Below are 10085 nucleotides of genomic sequence, written 5' to 3'. Positions count from 1 at the left end.
CTTTAAACAAACAGACAGACACACAGACAAACCAGCTTAGGACTGTGGGTACAAATCCTGCAACTGGGGTTTTCTGTCTGATCCAGGATGAGCCACTTCACCTGTCTTATCACGTATTTTCTCATCTCTAAATTGGTGTAACAGATCCAGCTCAAATGGTTGCTGCAAAGATTAAGCAAAATAATCCTCACTGGCTGCGGTGAGGACACGTCAGCTGTAACAAAACCCCGCTCATAGATTAGCTGAAGCTAAACAAAGGAGGGTGAGGGTCTACTCAAAATGGGTATAAACCCAATCTTAAATTGAGGGTATAAAAAAGTGACAACATGTTTACATTCCAGTTGATCGGCCAAGACCCGAGCATCTAGGATGTCCAAAATCTTCCTCTTAAACTTCCCACCCACGCCCTCACCCACACTGACTTTTCTTGGGTGGTTCGTGGATCCCAGTGCCAGGCATCCGCAGGGAGAGTCTTCCACAGCAGAGAGTGACTTTCCTGGTGTCCCAGAGGACCGCCCGCCCCCAGGGACCAAGCTGAGCCCCCCAAATTACAGCACTCAGCCTCAGCCTTTTTAGTCCCATTCCACTTGCCAAGAACCCGGAGTAAGTTCTGTAAGGTCAGGAACCCTGTTTCTCTTATTTATCACTGTGTGGTCAGCATCCAGAACAAGGACTTGGCACACAGTCTCCATCATATGTTTAAAGGATGAATGGGTGGATGGATGGATGGATGGACAGATGAATGGATAGGTAGATATATGGATGAATGACTGGATGTGTGGGTGGAAGGCTGGCAAGGATGACAGCAAAGAAGGAAGCAGGTAAGGAAGGAAGGAAAGAAGGAAGGAAAGAAGTAGAAAGGATGAATGGATGGACAGACAACTCAAAGGGTGAAATATCAGCCCCCAGTCATGCTTAAGAACATTTTGTAAATGAACACCTTTTAGCATTTTAGAACAGCTGGATATATATCTTTTTTTAAAACAGAAAAAGAAACTCAGCATCTTTCAAATAAAAAACTTGCGGACTCTGCATGAATTTGCCATCTTCTTGCTGCCTTACATAATGATCACAATTACACATGTAAATATATTTATAAAACACAGTCTCTAACTACATGGATGTGATTTCTGTCGATGCATCTGGGGAAGAGGTCAAAGGACACCAGAAAGGGAATGAAAGCAAACATTTACTGAGTGTCCACTAAGCATCAAGTTGTTTTATTAAAAGGCAACCCTGTCAGGTCCTCTCAATTCTGCACTGGGAGTAATTTCATGCCTGTTTTTCAGGTGAGGGAACCCAGGTGCCATGAGGTTTCTTGTGCTGCGGGAGACCACACGGCTCGTAAATGGCAGAACTGGCTTTGAATTCAGCTTTGCTCAGTCCCACATGACCAGGAAGAGGGCCGTCTGGAAGGGCAGGAATGGGGTGACCATTGTCTCAGGACTGTGCTTACCTGTGCTGGCTCATTAATCTCACAGCAATCCTGTATGAAAGGAACTGTTAGCGTCCCCATCTGGCAGGTGAGGAAACTGAGTTTCAGGGCTGAACATCACTTCTGAGGTTGTTGGTTTAGTCCTCACGAAAGCTTTTCAAGGTCAACCGGATTTCATGGCAATATGGCCCCAGTGAAGACAGACAATGGGCTTGGGGCCTCGTGGGCTCGCGCTGTGCCCTAAATTCCTTCATTACACTCTCCTCCGAGTCACGGTGTGTTGATTCTGGTTAAAAGGCAAATCGTACCTGGAGGGATAACACAGAAAGCCATTATTGGCCTGGGATAAAGCCAGGCCACATTTGTGTCCAAATTCCATTTTCAATACCTTTGGGTTTCTTTCTAATAACCTGAAAATGTTTTTTTGCAAGTAATTCATGTTCACTGTAGAAATTTAGGAAATGCAGAGAGGTAAAAAAAAAAAAAGAATAAAGAAAAAAATTGCTCAAAATCTCTTTGAGGCAGCCCTTTCTTCCCATTTTATCTAGTAGCAGTGCTCAAATTTAAAACTATACATTCCTCACTCTCCACGCAGCTAATTAGGGGCGGACGCCATCTCCATGCTGGTGCGGGGTGAGGGGAGGAAGCATGTGACCCAGAAATGGCCAATCAGAGCACCCCAGCCCTGGCTACAGTGATTGGTTCATGAAAGGGAGCATAACCAAACCCAGGCACGAGCGAATTAGAGTTCTGCCCAGAACTTTCCCTGGAATCAGTGAGAGAGTGGTGCTTTTTTTTTTTTTTTTTAATTGTCCTAAGCTGCAAAGAGGCTGGGAGCCGAGAGTGGCCAGTCTTTCCTCAGTCTGTGGAGAACTTGCCTGAGAATGAAGCCTACTCCACAGAAGAAAGGACAGCTGAGACATATGGAGAGAGAGATTGCTGACTTTGTCTGAGCACCTGGATCCAACTACACCTGAAGCCAGTATTTTAATAGAGTTTTCAGTTATTAAATTGAGCCATATGCAGCTCCAATATTTGGCAATTTTTGATCCCAAAAAGACAATTTCATATCATTCAACTAAATACATGAGACAACAAATCCCCTTTTCCACTTCAATGAGTTTAAATTGAGTTTCTGATTCTTGCAACTGAAAGAATGCTGTCTGATATACCCATCATCCAAAGAAAATCAGCATTCACATCTTGGTCTCTCTCTTCCCATACTTATTTCTCTGTATATGTTTGCATAATAGAGTATAGCACAGTGTAATGTGATATAATAAATTTGTGACACTTTATTTTTTTAAAGATTTATTTATTTATTTTTTATTTTAGAGAGGGGGAAGAGGCAGAGGGAGAGAGAGGATCCTGAAGCAGACTCCCTGCTGAGTGGGGAGCACAACATAGGGCTCAATCCCAGGACCCCAAGGTCATGACCTGAGCCAAAATCAAGAGTTGGATCTTTAACCAACTGAGTCATCCAGTTTGTGACATTTTAATTTAACTTATTATCTGTGTAATTTGTTGTTCAACATCTGCCTTCTCCTATGGACTGAAAGTTCAATGTCTGCCTTCCCTCATGGAGAACACAGTGGCAGGACCATACTAGGTGTTCAATAAACATTCGTTGACTGTATCCATACAGGTATATACTAAAAAGTGGAATCCAATGTGAGCAAATGATTTGGAGAAAAGCCAGTCTGCAACCAGCTATATACATCTACTCCATAAAAGTGAGATATACTATCCCATTAGAGTAGGGTCCACATGCACAGCAAGCAATGAAAACAGAATACCTGCATTAAAATTTAAATGGCAGACCAGCTAAACCTAGCAGGTTAAATAGAAGACTGGCATTTGCTGAGGGTAATATGTTGTTCAACTTACCAGCCTTTTTTAAAAAAAGATTTTATTTATTTATTTGTTTGTTTGTTTGTTTGTTTATTTAGAGTGGGGTGGGGTGGGGGGAGAAGAGCAGAGGGAGAGGGAGAGAGAGAGAGAGAATCCCAAGCAGACTCCCTGCTGAGCATGGAGCCCAACGTGGGGCTTGACCTGAGCCCAAATCAAGATTTGGATCCTTAATGGATTGAGCCGCCAAGATTCCCCTAACTTATCAGCCTTTTAAAAACATTGACAGGGGCCGGGGTGGGGGTGAGTACAGGAAAGAAATCCAACAGCAGGATTCGTGGTGTGAAACCCCTATAAAGAGGTTCAACGGAGGATTTTTTATAAATCTTCTGAATGTTCATTGCTCAGACCACAGGCTTATGACTCATTACTGCCTCCTCCAGGTGGTATGGGGAAATGCATGGGAAGAAATGAAAACGCAGTTGTGCTACTGCAATTACCATAGACTCAGTGATGATCAGAACATGGAGGTGTGCTCTCTCGTAACAACTGCTGTAGTTATTGTAACCACCATATTGTAACCAGTATTCATATCATTAGCACTGAGTGTGGCTGGTGGGGATACCTAGGCAAGGTGCTAAGAGGTTTTCATGCGTTATCTCATTATCTCTTACAATACCCTAGGAAACGGGTACTTTTAGGGACCCATGTTACAGATGAGGAAGCTGAGGCTCAGACAGGTGAAGCCTTTTGCCCAAGGGCACGTAGTTGGTAAGGGGCAGAAATAGGACTCGAACCCAAGGTCTTCTGACCCTTCCTGCTCTGGTGATTTTCAAGAGGATCTAATCAACCCTCCTCATTGTACAAGTGAGGACAATGAGGCTCTTAGTAGCCCCCGCAGTTCTGAAGTGTAAGGATCCCAAATAGCTATTAGGACCTTTACACGGTTACACTTCCATCTGGCTTTTCAGGAATGATCTTAAGCAGAGGATGGGACCCACCATAGAGAAATTCACTCGAGCCCACGTGACGGGGGCGGGGGGGTACACATGAGATTGCTCACCATCGTGCCCATCTGCGGCGGCGGCAGGCTGAGCCCCTCCAAGTGTCGGCCCCTAAATAAATGGATGAGTAAACTAAGGTGGACACACACACACCAGGGTGTACCATACAGTGGGCATCGATGCAGGCAGGACAGCATGGGTGGGTCTTAAAAATCACAGTGTCACGAAGAAAACAATAAACAGGATGCAGCCCACAGCACGGTACCATTTAGGTAAATAAAAACCACATGCGCACAAAACACATTTCGCAGGAACAGACACAAATAAAAGGACATCCAACAGGTCAGACTGGCTGCCTGTGGGGTGCGTATGGGAGGGGTGGGTAAGAGTGGGGCATGAGGATCAGTGGAAATGAATGAATGAATGAATGAATGAATGACACATGGGAGATGCTTGCAGACAATAATGTGAATGTCATAAGCCAAGAAATATGAGTGCCTCGACCTCAGCCCGCGACATTAAAAAAAACAAAACTCAAAACAAAATCACCCCACTAGGCTCGTGAGAAAAATAAAGTCACAGCAGAAGGAACCCAGCATTTTTGAAACACCTACTGTGTATCAGGTGCTGTGGTCTGTGTGTGTTATCTCATTTGCTCTCCAACAGAATATGGGAGCGAAGTACTGTTTGTTTTGTAGACGGGGAAAGTGGAAGAGAGAGATGGAAGCCCATTTGTGTATTCGCTGGGGGAAGTGTTTCTCACCCGGGTTGTCTGAACCCAAAGCCATCGGCTCTCAGATGGCCCTGGGGAAACCACACTCTGCACGGTCCACTTTCCAGGAAGGGAGTGGAAAGACATAATCAGATGATATTCAGAGGAAAACTGTGACAAGTCTATAGGATGGCCACGTTCTTTTTAAAAAATATGTGTCATGTGACTTTGCATAGAAAACGAGCTGGAAGGGTCTGTGTCCAGGTGCTATAGCAGCGAGTTCCTGGGAGCAGGGATGAGTCTCTGCTGGTCGCCCCTGTCTTTAGCACACCCAGCAGGGCTGACCCACAGGAAGGCTTAATACACATTCACATACATGGTTCTTTAGATGGGAAGTACACGCTTTTCCCTACACCTTTATGTATCATCTGCATATCTTAGAAGAGCATCAGTGGCTTTTGTAATCAAAAAGGAACGAGAAAGCATTTTCTGTTTGGAAGGAAAACGTTTGCTTACTATGAATGAGCAGAGGGATTCTGAGGCCAGCTCTGTCCGAGCTTCCTGTCTCCTGGGGCAATGATTGCCGATTTATTTGCAGGGACTCCGACCATCGTTAGCACCCGCTGGGAGCACAGTTCAGGGCAGAGGGCTCAGACGGAAAAGGCAAATTCAGGAAGGAGGGGTCGTGGTTAGCCCAAGCCTTAGAGCCTAACTCCAGACTAGTGTGTGATGCTGGGCATGTTCTTTGACCACTAAGCCTCTGCTTCCCCACCTGCCAAATGGGCACGATGCCAGCCATGACATCAAGATGAAATGAAGGAGTGCATGGAAGGGGTTTAGCACCAAGCTTAGCACAGAGCAGGGGCTCGACACGTAATAACCCTTTTTTTTTTTTTTTTAAAGATTTTATTTATTTATTTGACAGAGAGAGTCACAGCGAGAGAAGGAACACAAGCAGGGGGAGTGGCAGAGAGAGAAGCAGGCTCCCCGCCGAGCAGGGAGCCCGACCCCAGGACCCTGGGATCATGACCTGAGCCGAAGGCAGACGCTTAATGACTGAGCCACCCAGGCGCCCCCATGATAACCCTTTTTTTAAGGTCTTATTTTAAAGTAATCTCTACAGCCAACGTGGTGCTCGGACTCAGTTGCATGCTCTTCTGACTGAGCCAGCCAAGCGCCCTGGTAACACGTAATCATCTTATTATGGTGGCCGGGGGCCAAGCAAACGCCTCAGCTGGCGGGAACAGTGGGGACAAAGGTATTCAGTGTGACTGTGCCCGGTCCTGTCAGGCTCTTCTGTTCAGATTTCTACTTTTAAGGAATCAGAGCTAGAGCGGCTGTTCTTCCCCAGCCTCCTCCAGAGCTTTGCCAGGGGAGCATTATTCCTGGATAAAAAAGGCAATGAAGGATCATTTGGGCCAATTTCATCAGTGGAGTTCTCTGTGCGCTGAGGACAAACTAGGGAATTATAGCACAGCCCACAGCTTCCAGGCTGGGCCCTGGACCAGGTGATTAGAAATGAAGAGACGAGAGTCTAGAAGCAGAGAGAGTAAGAGTCGCCTGAGGATGTGACCCAGCTCTACCCAGACCAAAGCCCTGGGAATAAACGGACCCCACACACATCTATGAGGTCTGGCAGTAGTCTCTGAGGACACGCACGCACACCACACACACACACACACACACACACACCAGCTCAGGGAACTCTATTCAGAATTTCTTTCACCTCAATCAAATCAGAAATTATACCCCAGATTGTCCAACCACAATTCACCATCCCTTTTGTTCTTGCCTTTAAAATAATACAAATATCTCTACCGTATTGAGTGATTTCTATGAGCCAGGCACTGTGCTGACATCTTTATAGAAATTAGGCTCATTTAATCCTCTCAACACCAGGCAGTTAGGATTCCGATGGGTTACAAGGATGAGAAATGAAATAACCGTGACTTAAGGAAGAAAGCTTATTTTCCTCTCATGTTAAATGAGTTCAAGAACAGTTGGTTCAGAACAGACGTCAACGACTAGAGTTCCTTCTTTCTTGAGGCTCTGTCATCCTCAGCATGTGGCTTTCTCCTCCTGGTCCAAAATGGCTGCTTGAACTCCTGCATCACAAACACATTCCAGTCAGTAGGCAGGAGGAAGGGACAAAGAAAGGCTCACTTCTCTCTCTTAGGGTCCTTCCGGGCAGTTGCGTGTGACGTCTGTTTTTTATATCTCCTTGGCCAGAATTACTCCCATGACTACCTCTAGCAACAGGGAGTGATGAAAAATAAAGTTTTCACTCCAGGTGGCCATGAGTCCAACTCCAAGTCAGGAAAGGAACGGGGAGAATGGCTACCTGGTAGAGGGAGGACCCTTGTGGCCTTGGCCACAGAGTTAATAATAATTTTGCTTCCCAGAAACTGAAATTCAGGGGAGATGGAGGCTCAGAGAGAGGCGCTGACTTGTCAGATGTCACCCGGACAGAGCCCAGGAGCCTGTCTGACTGAGCCACTGGGCCCTTTGAAATCTATATAAAAAGATATAGATGGGAAGTTCTGCCAACAGCAGAAACCCACAGAGACACACCTTCAAAATCACAGGCTTGGATTTTATATGCAGAGTTTCAAACCAGAGCCGTTTTGACAACTGAATCCAAATCCCCAGGAAACAGCTGTTTCTAGCTGAGGCTGTGACAGAACCTTAATGATGGCAGCCCAAAGAATCTGCCCCTGTAGGACCCAGGGAACAGGCTGTGAATTCTGTTTAGAATGTCCCTTCCTGGCCAAGCTAAACCGGGGACGCCAGCCACGAGATCACACCTGGAGGTCCTTCTCCAAGGTGGTGGCAGGGGTGTTTTGTGGGGGCGGGGCGGGGGAGGCATTTGTCTCCTGCCCTCTCTGGTTCAAAGGATGTGCAAATAATCACAGTGATTTGAACTGCCTCACAGAGGGGGAGATAATGAAATCCTGCTGAGGAGTCGGTGAGCAAAGACACCTCCAAGGTGAACCATCTCCTGTTTCGTGCTGACGTTCAGGGCCCACAACACCCTGACCGTGGGACTCGCCAACCATGGGTGCAAATCACCTGGCAGGAGGGCAAATGCGAATAACAATGACTGTAGCTAAGCCACTTGGTGTGCAAGTTCCTGACTTCCTCCTTACAACGCCTCCCTGACTAAGGGACGCTGCGCATCAGCCCTGGCTTACAGCAGAGAAAACGGAGTCTTTTTAAAAATTTTTTAATTTAAATTCAATTTAGTTAGCATATACTGTATTATTAGTTTCAGGGGTAGAATTTAGTGATTCATCAGTTGCATATAACACCCAGTGCTCATTGTATCACGTGCCCTCCTTAATGTCCGTCACCCAGTTTCCCCCATCCCCTACCCCCCTCCCCTCCGGCAACACTCTGTTCCCTATAGTTGAGAGTCGCTTATGGTTGGTCTATCTCTTTGTTTTCATCTTATTTTATTTTTCCTTCCCTTCCCCTATGTTCATCTGTTTTGTTTCTTAAGTTCCACATATGAGTGAGATCCTATGGTATTTGTCTTTCTCTGACTGACTTATTTCGCTAGCATAATACCCTCTAGTTCCATCCACATCCTTGCAAATGGAGAAAACAGAGTCTTGAAGACAAAGTGGTATAAACGCTTTGGAAATCTGTGAGTTTCTGATAAAGTAAGACATAGTCTTCTCATTCTTATCATAGGACCAATTCCACTCCAAGGTATTTACCCAAGAGAAATGAAAACAAAAAGACTTGCACAGGAAACAACCCAAATGTCCCCAAACAAGAGAATAGCGGGGGCAGGCGGGAGGGAATTATGTGTCCATACAGCAGAATACTACTCAGCAATAAAAAGGGATGAACCACCGACGTTCAACAGCGTGGATGAATCTCACAGAAATTACGGAGCATGTACGATAGGAGTTCTGCACCTGAAGTTCATTCAAGGGCAGGCAGAGTTTCCCAATGGCGATAGGAATCAGAGGAGTGCTCACCCCTGGGGGAAGGGTACTTACTAGGAAGGGGCACAGGGAAGCTTCTGGAAAGATTTTATATAAATTGATCAGGGTGATACAAGAGTGTTGCCTTTGGCAAAATTAATCGAGCCATGGACTTAAGATTTGTGCATTTTACCGTGTGCAAATTATGCCTTGTTAGAGTCCAGGGAAAAGAATAAAGAGGTGAAGTGACTCGTCCTGTTACACGTCAAGAAAATGGACTGAGTTGTGTGGTAAACCAAGAGCCAGGCAGAACCAAGCACAGAAAGGATGGCTGCCGCCTCTTTTCCAGGGACCGGGAAGATCTCCGTTCAGGGTGCACGTGTTTCTGAACGTTCTCCCTGAGCCAGGCTGGTGCTGGGGCTGGGGCAGAGATCGACATGACAGCCACGGTCCTGTCCTGATGGAGTCTTTGCCGTGGGACAGAGGAACAGCCATTGCAGGGCCACATAGGGAGGTAGGCGTGGGGGCTAGTGGACGCCCCGGGAGGGGATTGAGTCCTGATTTTCTAGACAAAGGGGCAGCAAAGCCAGAAAGGACTAAGGGAAGGAAGTGACATAATGCAGATGTAAGGAACAGGCTGGGTAAAGGACCCGCAGTGTGGAAAGAGAGAATGTGGTCCATCTGGGGACGGGACTGCTTGTAATGGTCCTCCTTAGAGACAGGACAGGCAGTGGTGAAAAATGCCATCAATAAAAATCATAAAAGTGCCTACATTTATATGCTACTTACTCTGTGCCAAGCACTCTTTATATATTAACTCATTAAGTCTTCACAAGGACCTTATGCAGTCGATTGCCCCCATTTCACAGATGATGAAATTGAGGCTCAGAGTGTGGAAGCAATCTGCCTAGCGTCACACAGATGGTAAGTGATAGAAACGGGATTTGAGCCCAGGTCAGCTGGGTCTAGCATCCATACTCGCCATCACTCTGCTGTCCAGCTATCGAGGTAGAGAGGGACAGATCGCAAAGTCCTTCATCAGCCGCTTTAAGATTTCATCCTGCAGTCAGTAGGAGCTAGCCCCTCCTTGAGCTTCAGTTTCTGCATCTATACAATATAGATGTTAATGATTTCTACCTCAAAGCATTGTGATG

The sequence above is a fragment of the Phoca vitulina genome, unplaced genomic scaffold (assembly GCF_004348235.1).
Source record: "Phoca vitulina isolate PV1807 unplaced genomic scaffold, GSC_HSeal_1.0 scaffold108, whole genome shotgun sequence".
NCBI lineage: Eukaryota > Metazoa > Chordata > Mammalia > Carnivora > Phocidae > Phoca > Phoca vitulina.
The sequence above is the reverse complement of the archived record's forward strand: the minus strand, read 5'-3'. Positions refer to the sequence as shown.